Source organism: Myotis yumanensis, unplaced genomic scaffold (genome assembly GCF_028538775.1).
Source record: "Myotis yumanensis isolate MYYU_CA2020_CCGP unplaced genomic scaffold, mMyoYum1.0.hap1 SCAF_3, whole genome shotgun sequence".
NCBI lineage: Eukaryota > Metazoa > Chordata > Mammalia > Chiroptera > Vespertilionidae > Myotis > Myotis yumanensis.
The window spans coordinates 198869967-198890943 of NW_027223754.1; the positions used below are offsets into that span (position 1 = coordinate 198869967).

A 20977-nucleotide genomic window follows, 5' to 3' on the forward strand; every position below is an offset into this window, starting at 1 on the left:
TTGTGAACTCACTTGTAAAAGTTGAGTGTTGGCCTTTTTGATTTTTGGGAGCTCTTCATATGTTAAAGAAATTAGCATTTCCTTATGATTTCCCCCAAAATATTTCCCCCCTAATCTGTCATTTGTCTTTTGATATTATATGTGATATTCTGAGCATAAGAATGTTTTTTATTTTCATGTAGTTAAAGTTGTCTTTTGCAGTTTCTGGATTTGGGGTAATAATCAAAAAAGCCTAACCAACTCTGGGCACATAAAACTGGTTCTTTCACAATTTCTTTTTGTCTTTTTCTGATTTTATTTTTGTCTGTGTCGTTAGTTCACACTTATTTTTGGTGTAGTAATGAAATCGAAATTCAATTTTATTTTCCCCCAATAACTACCCAGTTCCCTCCAAACATTTCTTGAACAATGTGTCTTTCCCTAGCCTGGGATGTGGTAATCCTTGAGAAAGATGATGTTTACTTAGATCAGGGTGAAGGTTGCCTGAAAGGGTAGCATCATCTATTAAATTCCCTTATGCAGTTAGAACTATTTTTGGAGAATCTGCTCTGTTTTGTTGACTGTCAGCTTGTTGGCTAGCTCCACACTGTTAACTTCCCTGGTTTTATGTGTTTTAGTATCTGGTATGGCTGGTCTTCTCTTGTTATTTATTTTTTTTTGTTCCAGGATTTTCTGGATCTTCTTACATGCTTATTTTTTTGTATGAACTTTAGAAATTGTCTAGTTCTTTAAAAAAAACATGTTTTAGGGAAAGGTTAAATTAAATTTATAAATTATCTTAGGAAGATTTTTAAAAATGAAATTGTTCCAACCTGTCCCCAAACAGGATATATATATACTATTCATTCAGATCTTATTTTATGAATCTCAGTAGTCTTTTAAAGTATTCTTTCTACAACACACACACACACACACACACACGTGTGTGTGTGTGTGTGTGTGTGTGTGTGTATAGTATTTTTTCTTTAAATAAATTATTCAAAATGGTTTTATGGTAGTTTCTTGTCTAGTCTTCACACATTTCCAGGAGTATTGAGGGATGAGAAGAGAAAGGGAGTGTTCTTAGGCACTATAGAATGAAAAAATTACCTGGGGAAAATATTGAAAATTTATACACGTAGATGTGATGGACTCATTTGTTTCTTTTATCGCTCCTTTAAAAGCCCATATTTTGAATTGCCCATCTAACGCTAAAAAACATTTGTTTTAAATTTGCAACTGAATTTAATGTCTTCACATTCCAAAATTCAGAGCACCAGTTGCTCAGATCCTTCTGCAAATGTTCTGTATCATTGCCTTATTATTAATTAATTTGTCTATAATTAACCCAGGAGGCAATTAATGAGCACTTACTGTAGGCCAAGCATGAGGAATATGAATACTAATAAGATATAGCCCCTTTCTTTAAGGGGTTTGCTGTTCACCGGGCAGCTGACCTGAGAATAAATAATTATAATAAAATAAGGTAATGTGCTGTCTTGAAAATATCTGCAAGGTGGAGGTGGAGCACGGAAGGGGACGGCTTAAGGCTGTCCTGGGGCAGAGGAGGTAGCATCTGCCCTGAGACCATTCAGATGAGTTGCAAAGCAGGGGAGGCTGCTCCAGACAGAGAAACAATCAAGTGCAAAGACACTGGGGGCATAAGTGAGCTGCATGTAATTTATTCTTTGGGGCGATGTCGGAGATGAAGCTTAGCCAGAAGGCTCAGGTCAGATCTCCAAAGGCTTAATATGACAGGGAAAGGAGGTTTTGCTGTATTCTGTAGGCACTGGACAAAATTTTGAGCAGGAGAAAGACAAGGTCAGATTGTAGATAACATCACTCTGAGAGCCAAATGCTGTCCAAATTAGAAGGACTGGTGTATGCAATGAGGGATACTGGTGTGGAGATATAATAGTGGGTCCCAGGAGAGATGATTGCTCATTAGGCATTAGGAATGACAAAGGGACCTTATGTAAGATTTACTCATTCAGTAATTACTTATTTCAATCACCTGAAAGGCCAGGCTCTAGTCTAGGCCCCAGGATACAGCAGTATATAAAATAAATATGCTCCCTGCTCCCAAAGAGATTTACATTTAAGTAGGAGGAGATTTACAAAGAAGCTGATAAATAAACTGATGTCAGGCCATTGTAAGTGAAGCCGAATGAAGGGGAAAGCGAAGGTGGCATGGAGTATGTCGGCCAGGGCTGTCCTCTCAGCAACGTGCTATTTGAGCAGAGCCCTGAGTAGGGGAGTGAGGGTGTGAGCCAGGGGATATATGGGAAAAGATGCCCAAGCATGGGGAACGGCCTGTGCAAAGGCCTGCCCTGAGAAGAGATTGCGCCTGGCTTGATTAAAGAATAGCAAGGAGGCCAGGAGCACAAGAACAGAGTGACAGAGGAGGAGGCTGGGAGCTGGGGGTCATGGTAGGAATTAGAGTTTGCTCACAGTGAGGTGGGAAGCCAGTGCTTTGAGTACAGGAGATCCATGATTTGACTGGCAGCCTCGAAAGGATCTCATTTACTGCTGCCTGGGGAACAGACCGTGGGGAGTTAGGGTGAAGGCACACCAGCTAGGAGGGTGGTGCAGAAATCAGGACAGAGGTGGTGATGGACCAAGGTGGTGGCATTGGAGGTCGTGAGAGGTGGTAAGATATGCATCTGACTCCCACCTGGAGCTGAAAGGATGCAGGGAGATAAACCTAGGCAGTAAAATGGACAGGTATAGATTAGATAACTGCTGCTAAGGAAGTAGTGTCTTAAAGGGAGATGAAGAAACAATATCTGGGGAGGGCCACTTCAGCGAGAGTAGTCAATGGGGTTAGAAGGGTGAGTGGGCCATCATGAACTCCTAAAGCAGTGGTCCTCAACCTTCTGGCCCTTTAAATACAGTTCCTCATGTTGTGACCCAACCATAAAATTATTTTCGTTGCTACTTCATAACTGTAATGTTGCTACTGTTATGAATCGTAATGTAAATATCTGATATGCAGGATGGTCTTAGGCGACCCTTGTGAAAGGGTCATTCGACCGCCAAAGGGGTCGCGACCCACAGGTTGAGAACCACTGTCCTAAAGGGTTCACTTTTATGCATCTATGTGTACTTGTAAATCACCCTGCAATGTATGAAATGGTTCCACAGAGAATTCTGGGAATTTCCTTACTCTGGGAAGCTGTGTAAAATAGGGTTAATTGGAAACATATCAATGGTATCTACTTTTTTGAGCAATAATATTGATACATTTAAATTTACTTTAAGCAATTTCACATCCTGAGAATTTTCAGCAAATAGTAATTAGGACCCTGATAGTATAAGAAGTTGGCAGCCCATTGGGATTGACATGGGAGAGGAATAATGTGGGGACACAGAAAAGGACCCACAGATCCTGGGGCTTGGGAGTGTGGGGAAAATGAATTAAATATGGCTGAAAATTATACATTGCCTAACATTTTACCAAGTGCTTTAAGCTGAAAGAGTTCTTTCTAAAGCCTACCTACATTTTTCCTTTAGTAAAAGGTATAAAATGTTCTGGAGAGTGGAGTCAAGGCTAGTTCCCTTATCTCTGAAAGTTATCTTTGAGTGATGCAGTGGCCTCCGTTTCAAATAGAAAGCGTGTTTCTGTAAATCATGTGGTGTCTTAGATCACGAAACTGAAAATACACTCATGAAAGATTTTATGGATCCCAGCCAAGATACCCCTTTTGTCAGACCCTGACTTTTGAAGGATTTTAGGCTGCTTATAAGATTTTAGATTTCCCTTGCAAAATTGAGGAAGAAAATCATGCCACAAACTGCCCTAATCACTGGGGCCTAGGTAAGTTTCCACAGTATGGGACAAGCAGAGATCAAAACTGGACAGGACTGGAGACTGTTGTCTTGGTCATACTGATGAAGTGATATCGTTTGACATGTTTTTTACCCAGTTAACTATACTTATAGTAAATCAAGTACAGTCTTGATTGAATTAAAGAGTCCCTTAAATCACGGCAGTCAATAAAAAAATCCCTTTTCCTGTTATCCCCTTAGGTCACATTAACTGGCCCCTGCTTTTATAAGATTATATAGACTTATGTCATAGTGTTAATGGTATACCATATATGTGTGTGAATGTATCCATATAGACAAATATGCATATGTAACTTCTCCTTCCCCCCAGACTGTAGTAGTCTTTTTGAATCATGAACCATTCTTATTTTTCTTTTAGTTCTTTACATGTAGCTTAGTGTCTGGCACAAAGTAGGACCTCAGAAAATGGTTGTTGATAAAAACTTAGAAACATATTTTGTTTTTTGTTAATCCTCACCCAAGGATATTTTAAATTGCTTTTTTAGAGAGAGAGAGAGAGAGAGAGAGAGAGAGAGAGAGAGAAACATTGATCAGTTGTCTCACATCCTTCCCCCGACTGGGGATGGAACCCGCAACCCAGTTATGTGTTCTGACTGGGAATGGAACCTACAACCCTTTGGTGTACAGGATGATGCTCCCATTATCCGAACCACCCAGCCAGGGCTTCTTCTTGTCTTGTTGTTGTTCTGTTGATTAAATACTCCTGTACTCTGTTTAGTTTTTAATTTCGTTTGGAGACCCTAATGATTGTACCTTGTGTTCTGACTTGGTTTTATGTGACAGTCTATAGTATATTTATGACTCCAACCATTAAAAGAATAGGCAATATTTTCAAGAGAAATAGCTCTGTAGATGGTGATGGAAAGAGCATGAAACTATAGCATGAAGGTACAAACAAAGGTATTCATGTGTATATAACCTCATACCAGAGGAATTTAGGGTACGGATACAAATACATAATATTTGGCAGAGTGAAAAGAGATTTAAAAAAAGCAAGGAAGAAAAGTTGGGAACAAAATGGAACCAGGAATGCAATTAAATGCGTGTCAGAATGACCTCAGTGTAAGGTCCAGGGGCCACAGCTGTGGCTGTAAGCTTCCCATCAGCCTGTGGGAAGAGGAAACACTTGCAGGAACAAAGAGAAACCAGTTGCTCAGGATGATTATAACCACTCTTGGCACCAACATCGTAGAAGTTCTCCCAGGAATCTCCATAAAGAGTACACAGCGTTTTGTTATGAAAATCATCAAATTTTACATGGCCGATCCTCCACCAACACTTTTGTGTTGATAGCATTGCTTCAAAGCAGAATTCTGTAAAAGGCCCTTTTATAACTGTAAGGTTCTGTTTAGGTACCCTATTCACTATGGATCCGATTTGGCCCAGCAACATGAAGAGTAGGTGTAGTACTTGTCCTTCAAGCACTCTTCCCTATGTATTGTTTTTCTCAGCTGAGGTTTTGAGAATTATTCGTTGACATTGAACCTGAGGTGGCATTACTCCCAGATTCATAAAGCCTAGATTGCAGCTTTTCTTTGTGGCCAGTTGAGACTTGGCGCCTTAGCCAAATGTCAAATTAAAGCTGGGGTTAGCATCCTAGAGCGAGCTGAGTTGCTAACAAACACATTTGCCTGAAGAGCAGGCTGCCCTCCTTATTCCCAAGGGCAGCATTGGGGGAACCAAGCAGCGGAGCCACAATTACACACGCACGGAAGATTCTGTAGCGCTCAGACAAATGCGTGGTCATCTCCAGGGCCTTGAAACAGGTATTCCTGGGATATATCCAAACACTTAGCAAAGTACAGGTTTTGAAGGCATCAGTTCCCAAACTCTCGATTATATATGCTCAGTTTTATCTCTCACCCGCCCCCCTTCACAATTACTCTTTCCCATTTTAGCAAAGAATGGAATCTCTTTTATCCTCCCCAAATATTACTGTAGTGTATTGTGCAGTGGTATAAAACCCACTGGGCCCTGAACAGAACAGCAATTTGAAATACTCTCCTGCCAAATAAGTATGGTAGTGTGTGAGCAATAACAGACTTTCCAACGTAAACATGTACTACATTGGGATAAAGTTCTGTGGGAAGTGGACTCAGTGTAAGAATTAAAGGGGGAAAAAAGACACCCTACAAATTTTCCAGATGCTAAGGAAGAGCTTGAACTTGGTCAGTTATTTTAAAAATGGATAATGGTGTTTGTATTAGACAGGCTTCTCTAGAGAAACAGAACTAGTAACATATTCACATACACACATGGGGCAGCAGGAGGGAGAGAGGTATTAAGAGATAAGGAACAACATAAACGGATGAACAAAAACAGATCCAGAGACAGAGAAGCATCGATCAGACCGTCAAACCTCAGAGGGAAGGTAGGGGACGGTGGGGGTAAGGGAGAGATCAGCCAAAGGACTTGTATGCATGCATATAAGCTTAACCAATGGACACAGACAACAGGGGGGTGAGGGCATGAGTGGGGAGGGTCTGAGGGGGTAGTGGGGGGATAAGGACACATATGTAATACCTTAATCAATAAAGAAATTAAAAAAAAGAGATAAGGAATTGGCTTATTCGATTATGGAGGCAGAGAAGTCCCACATTCTGCAGTTGGCAAGCGGGAGACCCAGGAGAGCCACTGGTTTCTGTTCCAGTCCAAACGATGGCAGCTGGAGACCCAAGAAGAGTCAATATTTCAAATGAGTCCAAGGGCAGCAAATGATCGATGTCCCAGCTCAAGGCAGTCTGGAAGGAGGAGTTCCCTCTTACTCAGCCTTTTGGTTCTATTCAGGTGTTCAGTTGACTGAATGAGGCCCACCCACATTAGGGAGGGCAGATCGCTTTACTCATTCAGGTGTCAGTCTCATCTAGAAACACGCTCCCAGGCACACCCAGAGCAATGTTTGATCAAAGTCTGGGCACCTTGTGGCCCAGATTGAACCACACAATTAACTACCCAGGTGGGACATTAAAGTTCTCTTTGAAAATTTCACTATTTACATATGCCAGAAATTATGTTCTTTGCATTCCTGTGTCAGTTTATGATGATTCCAACTTAACTTCATGGAGGAATACAAAATTCAGGAGGGAATGTATAGGCTTTTGTTTTGTTTTAATCTTTAAGACATACAGGGGCAAAAGGGTTTGAAGACCACAAATCTACTTCATGTAGGACGACCAGAATAATTTTAGCCTTATATTTGCTTTACGCAAAAGAAAAATCTCAAAGAGAGAAGGTTCGTCCTTTCTTTAAGCAAAGAATATGGGTTCAGAATATGTTGGAATACAACACTTCTCACTACTCCCTCCACCACCACCCAGATCAAAGCCACTGGCATCTCCGGACTATCATCTGCAGCAGCCTCCCTGCTTTGAACTTGGCTGTCACGCTGTATTCTCAACACAGAAGCTCAGAGTTACCTGGTTAAAACAGAAGTCATGTCATGTTATTTCTCTGCTAAAAATCCTATGTTGACTTCCCACGGATCTAAATAATATCCTCGTTCAACTTGTACTATTTCCCCCCACACTCAGCTAGTTCACGCTGCTCCAGTCCTTCAACTGTTACATGCACTTTCCAATCCCAGCTCTTGGCACTGTTATTCCTTGTGCCAAAGAACACTCTTCTCTATTGTCTTCTTGGCTGATGCTTAGTTCCAACTCTTAGTCCAAATTGTCCATGGAGTCTTCCTTAACTACCCGACATGCGATTGCACCACTTCCCACCTCTTGATATTCTCTGTCTCCTTTGCAGCTTAATTTTTCTCCATAGTATTTATCATCTTCCAACATACTGTGTATAATTTACTCACTTGTTTTAATATTATCTGGATTTGGGCCAAGAGGTGTGTAGCGGTATCTGATCGCTTTAATTTGCATTTTCCTGGTAACATATGATGTGGAATGGACTTTCTTAATGTCACCAGAAACAGAGTTAGAAGCCCCTTTACTCTAAATGCTTAGGACAGATTTTGGGGGGGGCAATGGAAAAAGAATTTTAAATGAGAGAAGCATTAAAGCAGTATGATATTTGCATTTCTTGAACATTTTATTTTAAACAAAAACTTAAGCTCACTCTCTAATCTTTTGGCATGGGGATAAGACCCATTCTTCAAATAAGAATCCATAAATTTGTGTTCTGCATTATCTTTCTTGTATAAATCATGCCTGTAACTCATCACTTAGGCGGACTTAGACACCTGTGAAAACAACCTAAGTGCAGAATTCATTTCGTGTTTTATGATTTGCCTGCTTACTACAGTTGCTGGTTCTATAGCAATTATTTCTGTATATGTGACTCAGCTTTATCAAGTGTTTCCAAAGCTTTCAACTTATTTTTTTCAGAGAAATGCCAACTCTCTTTTTACACATTTCATTGCTTTGCTTGCTATTTAACTAAAATCACATAATTACAATAATAAGTACAAATGGCATAACATGGTTTGGGGACAAAGCACAACTAATTCATGAGAGCCATACAAATTAGATAAAGGGATCAGAAGTGGAGGAGTGTGCTAAAGATTGGTCAATTTTCTCAGTGAGATCTGGTGAGCTGTGGCACCTTCAGTCTCTGTTTTACGGAGAGACTAAAGATTGTTGGTTGACAATAAATTGGTCTAATTGACAACATCTATAAATTATGGCCTTGTGGATTGTGATGAGATGATTCATTATTGGGGAACTGTGATAGAAAAATTTGTTTGCCTAGAATACAATAGATTATCCACATTATTTTCTGGCTTCTTCCCCATAGAAGGCTGTGTCATACATAACACAGGACTCAGAAGTTGTGATTATGCCTCATATGAAAAAACATAACTTTTACTTCGCAATCATGTGTAGATTTGATAATAACATGTAACATAAATATTTTGTACATCATTCATATGTGCAACAGTTAACCCTTTTTATGAAGAAATGTATCCTTTGCAATATACTAATGAATAGTTTTTTGAAAACCCTTACCTCCTGGCCTCCTCTTAGTTCTCCAAACCAATCTTTGATCGTTCCTTTCATCGTTTGAAAGATTGGATAGCAAATTGTAGTTACCACTATTTCATGGCTCCTTGCCTTTGCTTTTGCCATTATCTTTGTTGATATGTTCTTGTCACTTTTGATTGATTGATTGACACTAATACGTCATCCTTCAAAACATGGCTACAGTTCAGTCTTCTTTAAGAAACTTTGCAATACCAGTTTGGGCTCATTGCCCTTGACTTTTGCTATCATGGTACCTTTTATGTAATTATTTAAAAATTAACTGTGTGTATTAAACACTGGATTATATGTCTATTACAGGTAAGCATTGTGTCTCGTCTACCTTTATACACAGGATTTAGTAAGGTGAGTGTGCTAAGTATTCAGTGCTTGTTTTACAAAAGAGCAGTGCACTCAAGTTCATGGTTTGCAAAGTTCAAAACCATTCAGGTACAGAATTTTACCTTAATGACAGGCTTTTATGAAGTTTGAATGTAACAAGCAGAAACTTGGCAGAGGACTAAAAAAGGTTAATGTAAAAATTGCACTTTTAAATTACTTGACGGATAATAGATAGGTATCTTGGCTACATCCTAGTATTATCATTCAGGCCATGAAAATTTTGGGTCAACTTTAATAGGTATATAAGTAATGGAAGCCTAAATATGTTATCTAAAGTTGGGTGTCTTCTTAACTGATCCCAGGCTAATTTTCTATAAATCATAGATTTCCCTCAAGTAGCTAAAGGAAATTGAGGGTGGGGGGATTTTTATGTAGTGCAAAAAGAGTTAACTACTTTTTAAAGTTTTTAAAAATATTTATTATTATTGAGCATCATCGTTATGAATCAGATCATTAAAACAACTTGTTTTTTTAAACCTAATATAGTAATATCTAATGGGAGAAACAGGGAGGTATTGTTGAAAGGACATTAGTCTAAGATTCAGATAATTTGGGAATACTCCCAGTGATGCTATACTCCAGATTTGTGGCTTTGAGTATGTTCCTGAACTTTCCTTCGACTCAACTTCCAAATCTTCATCTTGGTGTTTTTTCAGCAGGAGGCGATTTTGCCCCAGGAGATATTTGGCAACATCTGGAGGCAATGTTTGATTGTCACGATTTGGGGGATGTTCCTGGCATTTAGTGGATAGAAGCCAGAGCTATTGCTAAGCATCCTACAGTACACACAACAGTTGCCAACAAAAAAGAATTCTCCATCCAAAATCTCAATAGTGCCAAGACTGAGAAACCCTGGGCTGGATAACCTATGAGGGGCTTTTCCCATCTAAGTATGACTCATTCTCAAACATAGGCTGATCATGAATTTTTTTCTTATTTTAAATGACCCGAAGAATATAAAAATAAGGACATTCAATAAATTTAGTTGTCAGGTAGGTCTGTAAATGGTGTCCTAGTCATTTTCAATGAACTAAGTAACAGAGAGAGGAATAAATGTAGTCAAAATTTACTACTCTGTTCTTTTTCTTATTCAGCATCCTCAAATGTAAGTTAAATATAGTTGTAGAAAACCAGGATAGATGAAGTTGTTGATTTTTTCAGCAGTGTGACAGTTTCCCATTCTGTCAAAGAGGGATTAGTAGTATTTATAGGGAAAAGGTAAAAACTATTCAGTGCTTAAATACTGTAATTTAGTTGAAAACTGTATTTCAGTACATAGCAACTTTCAAAGGTAGATATTCATCCCTATGATTTAAAGTAAGATTCATCAGTAGTATTAAAATTGATAGTTTAGAAAACTGGATTTCATGGCTTAGGATCAGTTAAGAATGAGCATCAATGCTAATAAAATTCAAAGTTATTTTGGAGCAAATGTGCATTTTAAAATTTTTGGTATTGATGAACGGTTGTGGCCTATCTGCTTCATATTTTTATGAAATAAAGATTGACATAAAGAACCTGAATCCAGCCAGTGTGGTTCAGTGGTTGAGCGTCGACCCATGAACCAAGAGGACACTGGTTTGATTTCCGGTCAGGACACATGCCAGGGTTGTGGGCTCGATCCCCAGTAGGGGGCGTGCAGGAGGCAGCAGAACAGTGATGTTTCTGTCTTATCGATGCATCTCTTTCTCTATCCCTTTCCCTCTTTCTAGCCCTCTCCCTTCCTCTCTCTCTAAAAATTCAATCAATAAAAACATTTAAAAAGCACCTGAAAATAGGTTTCAAAAGCAGCAGCACAGTTGCCAACTACATTTTTCTAAGTATAAGATACAATTTTCATTTGTTGTTTAAAATGTTTTCTAAAGACTGGTTCTCTTCTTATCTAGTTCCCTCTCTTATTTGCCTTCTCTGCCTGCCTACCTCGACCCCATGCACACTTGACTTACCACGCAGGGAGTGCATGTTGGAACCCATGCCATGCGCCTTAGGAAGTGGGCCATGTCTTACTTGTCCTTCTATCCTTAACATCTGACATGCAGTGGCTCTAAATCACCTCCCTGTGCCCAGCTTTCAGGCTTTTTCCCCCGAAGGCAGCGGTGGCATAGTTTCTGCTTGTTGCTTTTACATTTGAATCCCTCCCTCTTGACCTTCTCCATTTCCCTACCTCCTGCCTCTCCTCCCCTTTCCTTCCAGCCTGGCTTGGCATTTACGACTTCTGTGGTTGTGTAGCTACAGTTTATGTAGCAATTTTAGATGTTTTGAATAGTGGGGGAGCTCTCCCACTTGACCTCAGCCTGCACATTGCTGGAACCCATTCATTCTTCAATCTATTAAAATCTCACTCCTTCATTTAATTACCAAAGAAACTCTTTTGAACAGTTGCTGATAATTGATGGGTCTCCTGGCTTTCTTTCCACCCCAGCGAGAAAATCGATTTCTCAAAACAAATTTTCCCTTTCCCTCCTCTGATTATTATGTAGCATGAGAATTGACAGAGCACAGATGGGATGATTACAGAACAGTTTTTTTACTCTGTGTTGAAATACATTTGTGGCATTTCGGTCTCGAGGAAAACCAAACACTTGGCTCGAAATTGAGAAAAATGCAAGTCAGCAAGCTTATCTGTGGCTCTCCAAGATAAAAGAAATTGGGAGTTTTACAGCTGCTGGTGGTCCTTGTGCAGTTCTTTTTCTACGGCTATGTCAATTGCTTTCCTCCCCTCCAAATAGAACTGCTATACAGGCAAAATTTAAGCCAGCAGGCAGTTGAGATTCTGGACTACCTCCATCATTGGGTTTCCAAAATGTTTCCCAGTGGCCTATTCATCCCTGGTTTGCAATGCAGAGTTGTAGCCTTCATCATTTCTTCTTGTGCTGATGAGGAAAAAGGATGAAGGAATGGATGCTTCTCTTTCTTCCTCTGCTTTGTTGGCCAGATCCTGGTTGTGCAGGCTGATTTTTTCATTAATGATGCAAGGTCCTGTTCTCAGCTGAGCATCATTTCTCATAGTTTACTTTTTTATTGGTCAGTACGAATGAATAGTCTTGGAACTGATTGACTTAGCATTCTATGCCACAGCCAACACACTTTTGAATAAAAGGTCTTATGGTTGTTAGAACTGAAAGGATATTTCTGTGTTTCTGATTGGCTCCCACGTCCATCTATTGATGCCCTGAAGGTAATTGTCAACCGTTTTATTTATAGAAATGGTTTCTGCAGTGTAGTCAGGTCTAGTAAGCTGCCATATGGTATCTTAATATGCCATCAAATGGGTAATGAAAGCTTAAGAGCAAATTTCCAAGAATAAAACAAATCTGATGTGTATAATGAGTTTCATTTAGGACAGTAGACATCAGTGGTGGGATCACTAAGAAAGGCCTTGCCTTTCTCTCAGCTGTTTGAGAGACATGAATTTTAAAACAGATATGCCCAGCATAGTACTTACATTTTTAAAAGTTATAAAATCAATACATGTTTATTTAAAAATCAGTATGGTATGGAAGAATAAAGAGGAAATGACTCAATGTATCTCCTTGCTACCCCAATACCACTCTTTTAAAAAATCGTTATTTATTGGTGATTTTAGAGAGAAAAGTAAAGAGAGAGAAACATCAATTTGTTGTTCCACTTATTTTTGCATTCATTGGTTGATTCTTGTATATACCCTGACAACCTTGGAAATGAGGACAATGCTTTAACCAACTGAGCTACCAGCCAGGGCTCCAATACCACTCTTGGGGAATATGCATTTCGATAATCATAGAGACAGAAAGAGAGATAGAGATGGAACCAGAGCCACATATATGAAATTTCAAAACATATAAATGGATCATAATATATGTAGTTTCTGAACTTGTTTTTCCCCCAACTAATTTGTCCTGGAGAGTTATGCCAGGACAAATAGGTTCATCTCGTTATTAATAGCAGTCTAGTACTCCAGATCATAAATGCAACATGCCATAATTTAGGTAATTCGGTAAATGAGGTTATTGCCCATGTTTTACTGCTATCAGTATCGACTTAGTGAACATTCTTACATGCATATCCTGGAATACATACTAGTAGGCTGAGATTCCTTTAGAATTAATACTCAAAAGTTATACATAGTTTGAATTCCGATGGCTATTTTCAAATTGCTTCTCCTTAAAGACACTGTTTTAATTGACATGTTCTCCAGCACTAAATGAAAGTGCCTATTCCCCCCATGCCCCTCCACCCTAATCAGTGCCCACTGCTTTTCTTGATGAGAAAAAGTCTTGGGGTTCTCGAGAATTTTTTGAGTGTGAGTGGATAGGTAAATAATTGAAAAACAACATCAACATGCAAATTAAACTGAGGACTCCCGAGCTTATTTTTTTTCACAATTGGGAGCTTTGGGAGACCGAGTTTTAAAATAGATATGCCCATATATCATATATGCCCATGATATGCCCAGCGTAGGACACCGTGGAGAGAACATTGGATTAAGAGCAAGAAGTTCTGGCTTTGGGTTTGGCTCCCCTGGAAAGTAGTCATGTCACCCATTCCCCCAGGTCTCAAATTCCTCAATTTGAAAAGGACTCTGTGCTACAGAGCGAGGGCTTAATAAATGCTTGTTGAATGAATAAAAGAATGATGTCTTTCCAAGATTAGGAAATTCCACTAGGCACAAAAATTAAAGAATAAAAAGACAGCATCACAGATTTTTAAAATTCCCTCTAAGCATTCTTTCTATTTAGTTTGAATTTGTTCTGTAGATTTACAGATTATTCTGAAAAAACACATTTTCTCAGATGGGCACAAAATGGCTTCTAATTTCAGAGTGCAATGCTACACTTAGCTGGTTGGGAGAGAGTTTATATTCTACAGAAATGTGACTGGATAATGCATTTGTCACAGAGGGGGATGAGTTATTGTCCGAAACATTAAAATATGTGCTGCATAAAGCAACATTGGCAGCCACTGGGGGAGATCTTAGCAATGAATTAGACAAAGCTCTGAATGTTTATTTCACAGAGGAAATGGCTTCACAAACCAGAAAACTAAGTTGTCATAGAAACCCCCATGCCAGATACTTTGCTTTAACTCTAGTATAGTTAAGTGGATTCAGACCCAAAGGAGGTGTATTATGACTATTAAACTCAAGTATTCTGGGTTTCTTTTTAACTTGCTTAATTGATGTCCTTTTAATATATAAATGGGGGTAAAGTATTTTTGTGCGAATTATCCATAAATTTATGTTGGAAAACTACAAAATCCAATCCATGTGTTATAAAATGGTGAGCTTTCTCATGTTAATTTCTCATTATAAGTATCTTTTTACCTGGAATAAAAATAATTTAATTGGTATCAATTAGTGTCATAGGAAAATATATGTCCCAACTGTATAAATTTTCATACACAGAATCCTAAATCTTTTACTTAAACAGTTAGGTAGTAGCTGCTATTGGCTTAGGAAAGAAAATGATCAGTATCCCAATCTACTGAATAGTCAACCATTTAAGAAAACAGACAAATATCGAATCACTTGATTTTCTAGAGAGCTAGTATTTGAGGGCCTGTTATGGGCTTGGCTAGGGTAGACTATATACATGATATCGCTTAATCCCCCAACAACTCTGAAATATGGCTCTTCATTTTTTGCTGTATAAGCTGAGGCTAAGAGATGTTATGATGTGCCCAAGGTCATACACAGGTAAACAGGCTGAGCTGGAATTAACACCCAGTGAGCTTCTACATATACTTACTGAGATACAAATATCAAAGACACAGAATGGACCTTTTATGATAAGACATAGCTGAGGTAGGGTAGAGACTCTGTAGTAAGAAGAACTAGGAGAATGTCTAGGCCTCACATGTGAAGGTCCCGACGGGACCATGTTAGACGTTGAGTTAGAATTCAACAACTAGCCTCCAAGCCTGGTGTGAAAATTTGAAGCACTTAATTATGGGCTTAAAGATATTCCCATATAACTCACACTAATGGCACTTTTATGAATGATCCAAAATATGTTTTAGCCTTTAAAAGGGAAGATGTGCCGAAACCGGTTTGGCTCAGTGGATAGAGCGTCGGCCTGCGGACTCAAGGGTCCCAGGTTCGATTCCGGTCAGGGGCATGTACCTAGGTTGCGGGCACATCCCCAGTAGGAGATGTGCAGGAGGCAGCTGATCGATGTTTCTCTCTCATCGATGTTTCTAACTCTCTATCTCTCTCCCTTCCTCTCTGTAAAAAATCAATAAAATATATTTTTAAAAAAATAAAAGGGAAGATGTGAAACTGAGCTGTTGATTATGCACAACCTGTAACTGGACATTTTCACATCTTTCCCTGGAACATTTCTGTGTTATTGTTTATAACATGTTAGCTATTATCTATTAAATAAAAAGTTTAAATTGTACTAAATTACGTTATCATGGACCTTGTTACCAAAATCAACCATCTTGGGAATCTGCATCACTGAGAAATTTGGACCAATCAAATGATTATGCAGAGAAATGTAATCATCAGTAACCCAGCCAACCTCTGATGAGGGGCAAGTTTGCTGCACCATTGTCAGCTCCACTGTAGTTGGTGTGATGTTTTATAATGAGCATAGAGGAGTTGAAAAGGAGTAATGTTAACAAGCAAAAGACAATGCAGAGTAAAGATTTAAATTGGACTACGAAAATTACTGAAGAGGGAAACACTGGAAAATGTATAAGCAGATTTCCTGGAGTATGTGTTTAAGACAGAAAAACAAATGTCTGAAGATGCAGTGGAGAAAGAAAAAATACTTGGAAAATAGTGATTGGCCACAGAAAAAGAATCACAGAGCTCATCCATTCAGCATAATGATTTGATGGATGCCACTAATTTAAAAAGCTACAGAAAATCAGTGAGATCTGTTAACATTGATGCACTGAATTTCACTAATCTTATTCATGGATGTACTATGATTTTTTTTGTATTCAGCCCCTACCAATTTGCCGGCTACTGTCCATGGTGCTGAATCAGCATTGCCTGGAGGAAGTTGTAGAGATGTTTTCCTTCTCCCAACAGCAGTCCCAGTTTCTTCACCTTAACTGTGCTTGGATTGTAAATACAATGTATCAATCTTTTAGTAACATTTCTGTCACTTTTATTTCCCACATGGAATCTCAATAGAGGCCCCCAAATTAACATAGGTAAAACTGAGCTCCTGACATTTTCCCCAAATGAATTCCTCCTTCAGTCTTCCCCACATCACTTTATGGCACCTCTGTTCTTTATTGCTCAAGCTGAAACCTTGATAGTATCCTTTACTACACTCTCTTTCTCACATCCTTCATCTGTCTGTTCTACCTTCAAAATATGTTCAGAATCTAACCATTTTTCACCATTCCATTGGGATCATTCTAGCCACAGTCTTTCACTGTTATAGGCTTCTCACTGATCTTTCTACTTACGTCTTGCTCCTTCCTATCCCCAGCTTTGAAGTTTGTTCTCTCTATATCAGCTAGAGTAATCTTGTAAAATGTTAAGTTGGATCATATCAGTCATTTTCTGAAAATCCCGTGATGACTTCCTGCTTCAGAGTAAAGCCAAGGTCCTTATAATGACCCTTAAATGACAGTTTTCTTTTTTTTTTTAATCATTGGATATAGTTTTGCAAGTTTAATGTCTATAATACAGTTTTGTTATCTGTAATCACTGTGCAGTAAGTCCTCAAATAACCTTGTTTCATTCAATGTTGTTTCGTTTTAATGTTGATAAGGGGTCACTGTCTGTGTGGGGTTTGTATGTTCTCCCTATGTGTGTGTGGGTTTTCTTCAGGTACTCTGGTTTTTCTCCCACATCCCAAAGATGTGTATATTAGGTGAAATGGCATGTCTAAATTGTCCCAGTGTGATTGAGTGTGGTGCAAAGGGAGAGCATCATATCCAGGGTGGATTTCCGCTTTGCACCCTGAGCTGCTAAGATAGGCTTTGGCCACACAAGACTCTGAACTACAATAAGCAAGTGGACAATTATTATCTTATTTGTAATAATATTTCTTAAGTGTGTGTATAGCTCACATTTATTTCACTGTTTATCATAATAGAAGTGTTTGGGATCTTTAGAAGTTTGATGTTTTTTTTTTGTTTTGTTTTGTTTGTTTGTTTGTTTTACCAGAAAGATGCTGTTGGAACTTAACTCTCATTTATATCAGTTAGCCTATGGTAAAGTTAGTTGTTCTATATATTGTTTTGCTTCAAGTTGTAGTTTCAAGAACCTATCCTTAACATTGAAGAATTATGGTACTATGTATTAGGTCTCTAGGTCTAGTTGTCTACTACTAGTTATCTACTGTAAGTATGTAACCTTAAACAACATTTCTCAATTTTCCCAACTTCAGGCTCTGGTAAACACGACTTTAGTCTGTGCTTTCATGATTTCAATTTTCTTAGATTCTACACATGAGATATCACACAGTATTTGTCTTTCTGTGTCTGACTTATCTCACTTAGCATAATGCCCTCAAGGTCCATCCATGTGTTTGCAGTGGGAAAATTTTTATTTTTTTCTCATGGCTATTGTGAGTAATGCTGAAATATGTCTCTTTGATAACCTGTTTTTAGTTTTTTTGGATATATACCCAGAAATGGGATTGCTGGATTGTGTGGTAGTCTTATTAATCTTTTGATGAACCTCCATACTGTTCTCCATCACTGAACAAGTTTACAATCCCACCAGGAGTGCGCAAGGGTTCCTTTTTCTTTACATCCTCATCAATGCTGTTATCTATTATCTTCCAGGGGTGGGCAAACTTTTTGACTCGAGGGCCACAATGGGTTCTTAAACTGGACCGGAGGGCCGGAACAAAAGCATGGATGGAGTGTTTGTGTGAACTAATATAAATTCAAAGTAAACATCATTACATAAAAGGGTACAGTCTTTTTTTTTTTAGTTTTATTCATTTCAAACGGGCCAGATCCGGCCCGCGGGCTGTAGTTTGCCCATGGCTGTTCTAGACCATTCTTAGAGGTGTGAGGGGATATCTAATAGTGGTTTTGATTTGAATTTTCCTGATCATTAGTGATGTTGAGAACCTTTTCATGTACCTGTAGGCCAATTGGATGTCTTTGGAAGAATGTCCATTCTGCCCATTTTTTTAATTAGACTAGGGGCCCAGTGCACGAATTCATGCACCTTCAAAGGAATTGTGGGCTGCGAGGCTGCGTGGGCACAGGGGTGGGTCTTGGCCCATCCTCTGTGCCCCCGATTGGCCCTTCCCACTGTGGCCCCCAGCCCCCTGTCTGCCGGCAGCCCTGCTCCCGAGGCTGCCACTCCCATGGCCGCTGCTCCCACACACTGACAGCGCTGGCCCCGCTCGCACCCACTGACAGTGCAGAGTCATTGGGACCTGCGCCAGCAGTGGCTGTGAGCGGGCTAGCACCATCAGTGGGTGCAAGTGTTGACTGGTGACCCTCAGGAGCAGGGGGAAGTGGAGAAGCCCTCAGGGGCGATTGGGGCCTGCAGCTGTCCGCTGACAGCGCGATCAGGACTGGTGTGAGGCCTTGGCAGTGTGTGTGAGTGGGGGCTGGTGCTGGCAGCAGGTGTGAGCACCGGACAGGACTGTGGCGCATGGGAGCAAAGAATTTTTAGTAACCACTAGAGGCTTGCCCAGATGATAGCAACTGGCACCCCGCCTTGTTCTGGTGCACCTGCTCACCTGCTCCACCATCCCGCCGTGGCTGACACCCGCAATGTTCTGCACTCTGCCGCCTGCTGCCGACACCCGCCATGTTCCGCACGCACCTCCTGGTGGTTAGCACATGTCATAGCGACTGGTTGTTTGGTTTTTCAGTTGTTCTGCTGTTTGTTCTATTTGCATATTAGGGATTTATATATATATGTATGTTTTATTTTTGGTGTTTAAGTTGCCTGTTTGTCTTTTTTTTTTTTTTTATTATCCATTTTGGATATTAACCCTTTATCTGATACATGGCTTGCAATTTTCTTTTTTTTTAAAATTAAATCTTTATTGTTCAGATTATTACATTTGTTCCTCTTTTTTCCCCCCATAACTCCCCTCCTCCCAGTTCCCACCCTCCACCCTCACTCCCCACCCACTGTCCTCATCCATAGGTGCACGATTTTTGTCCAGTCTCTTCCCGCATCCCTCACACCCCTTTCCCCCCCAAGAATAGTCAGTCCATTCCCTTTCTATGTCCCTGATTCTATTATAATCACCAGTTCATTCTGTTCATCAGATTATTTATTCACTTGATTCTTAGATTCACTTGTTGATAGATGCGTATTTGTTGTTCATAATTTGTATCTTTACCTTTTTCTTCTTCTTCCTCTTCTTAAAGGATACCTTTTAGCATTTCATATAATACTGGTTTGGTAGTGATGAACTCCTTTAGTTTTTCCTTATCTGTGAAGCTCTTTATCTGACCTTCACTTCTGAATGATAGCTTTGCTGGATCAAGTAATCTTGGTTGTAGGTTCTTGGCATTCATCACTTTGAATATTTCTTGCCACTCCCTTCTGGCCTGCCAAGTTTCTGTTGAGAAATCAGCTGACAGTCGTATGGGTATTCCCTTGTAGGTAACTGAGTTTCTTTCTCTTGCTGCTTTTAAGATTCTCTCTTTGTCTTTTGCTCTTGGCATTTTAATTATGATGTGTCTTGGTGTGGTCCTCTTTGGATTCCTCTTGTTTGGGGTTCTCTGTGCTTCCTGGACTTGTAAGTCTATTTCTTTCACCAGGTAGGGGGAGTTTTCTGCCATTATTTCTTCAAATAGGTTTTCAATATCTTGCTCTCTCTCATCTTCTGGAACCCCTATAATTCAGATGTTGGTACGCTTGAAGCTGTCCCAGAGGCTCCTTACACTATCTTCGTATTTTCGGATTCTTTTTTCCTTTTGCTTTTCCGGTTGGGTGTTTTTTGCTTCTTTGCATTTTAAATCTTTGACTTGATTCTTGTGCTCCTCTGGTCTGCTGTTGGGAGTCTGTATAATATTCTTTATTTCAGTCAGTGTATGCTTAATTTTTAGTTGGTCCTTTATCACAACATCGAGGGTCTCATTAGATTTCTTGAGGATCTCACTTTATTTATCGGCGGTCTCACCAGTCTTTTCGAGGGCCTTACTAAATTTATTGGCGGCTTCTAGACAGTTCTTGAGAGACCTTAAAAGTGTGGTTTTGAACTCTATTTCCAGCATTTTGCTTTCCTCCGTTTCTGTTATTTGTGTCCTGTTTCTTTGTCTCCGCATTTTTTATGCTTTCTTGGTGCATCCCCTAGTGGTCTTTGTGCGCAGTCTTGTTGTAGTTAAGCCTTGGTTGTAGTAGGTAACACTGGGGGTGGGGGGAGGGATTTGACCTCCAGGCCAACTGGCTGTGAGAATCAGCTGTGTCTGCAGTGGGAAAACTTCTGTCCTCTAGGGAGGTGCTAATCTAGCCTTTGCCTGAGGCTATCCAGCAAATGCCTCAGTGCAGGGCTTGGGCAGGGCGGGTCCCAGGGTATCAACAGGATGGGCGGAGCGAGCAGTTATGGCTGCTCTCATTCCCGTCCCCAGAGGCTCTGCCTCTCAGTGTCCCAGCAACTGCTGCAAGTACCTCAGAGAGAAAGCTGCCCTCGAGTTCCGACCGATGCCAGACAGTCCCGCTTCTCCCGTTTGAGTCTGGGTCCCCAGAGACTTGCCCGGAACTGGAGCTCAGAGCCTGAGATTCCCTCCCGATTGAAGCAGACAACCGCGCCCTCAGCCGCCAGCCCGCTCCACACGCACCTCCGCACCTTTGTATTTTACTTCCGCACCACAGCTCCTCTGAGTCTCGGTGTGCTTTTCTCTTT

At 40.0% G+C, this 20977-nt stretch overlaps 1 protein-coding gene across 6 annotated transcripts in view; it reads left to right on the forward strand.

Moving 5' to 3' along the window:
• ANO4 (anoctamin 4) overlaps positions 1 to 20977 on the forward strand; it is a 310025-nt gene that overhangs the window by 64206 nt on the left and 224842 nt on the right. The gene's annotated exons all lie outside the window — the stretch shown is intronic.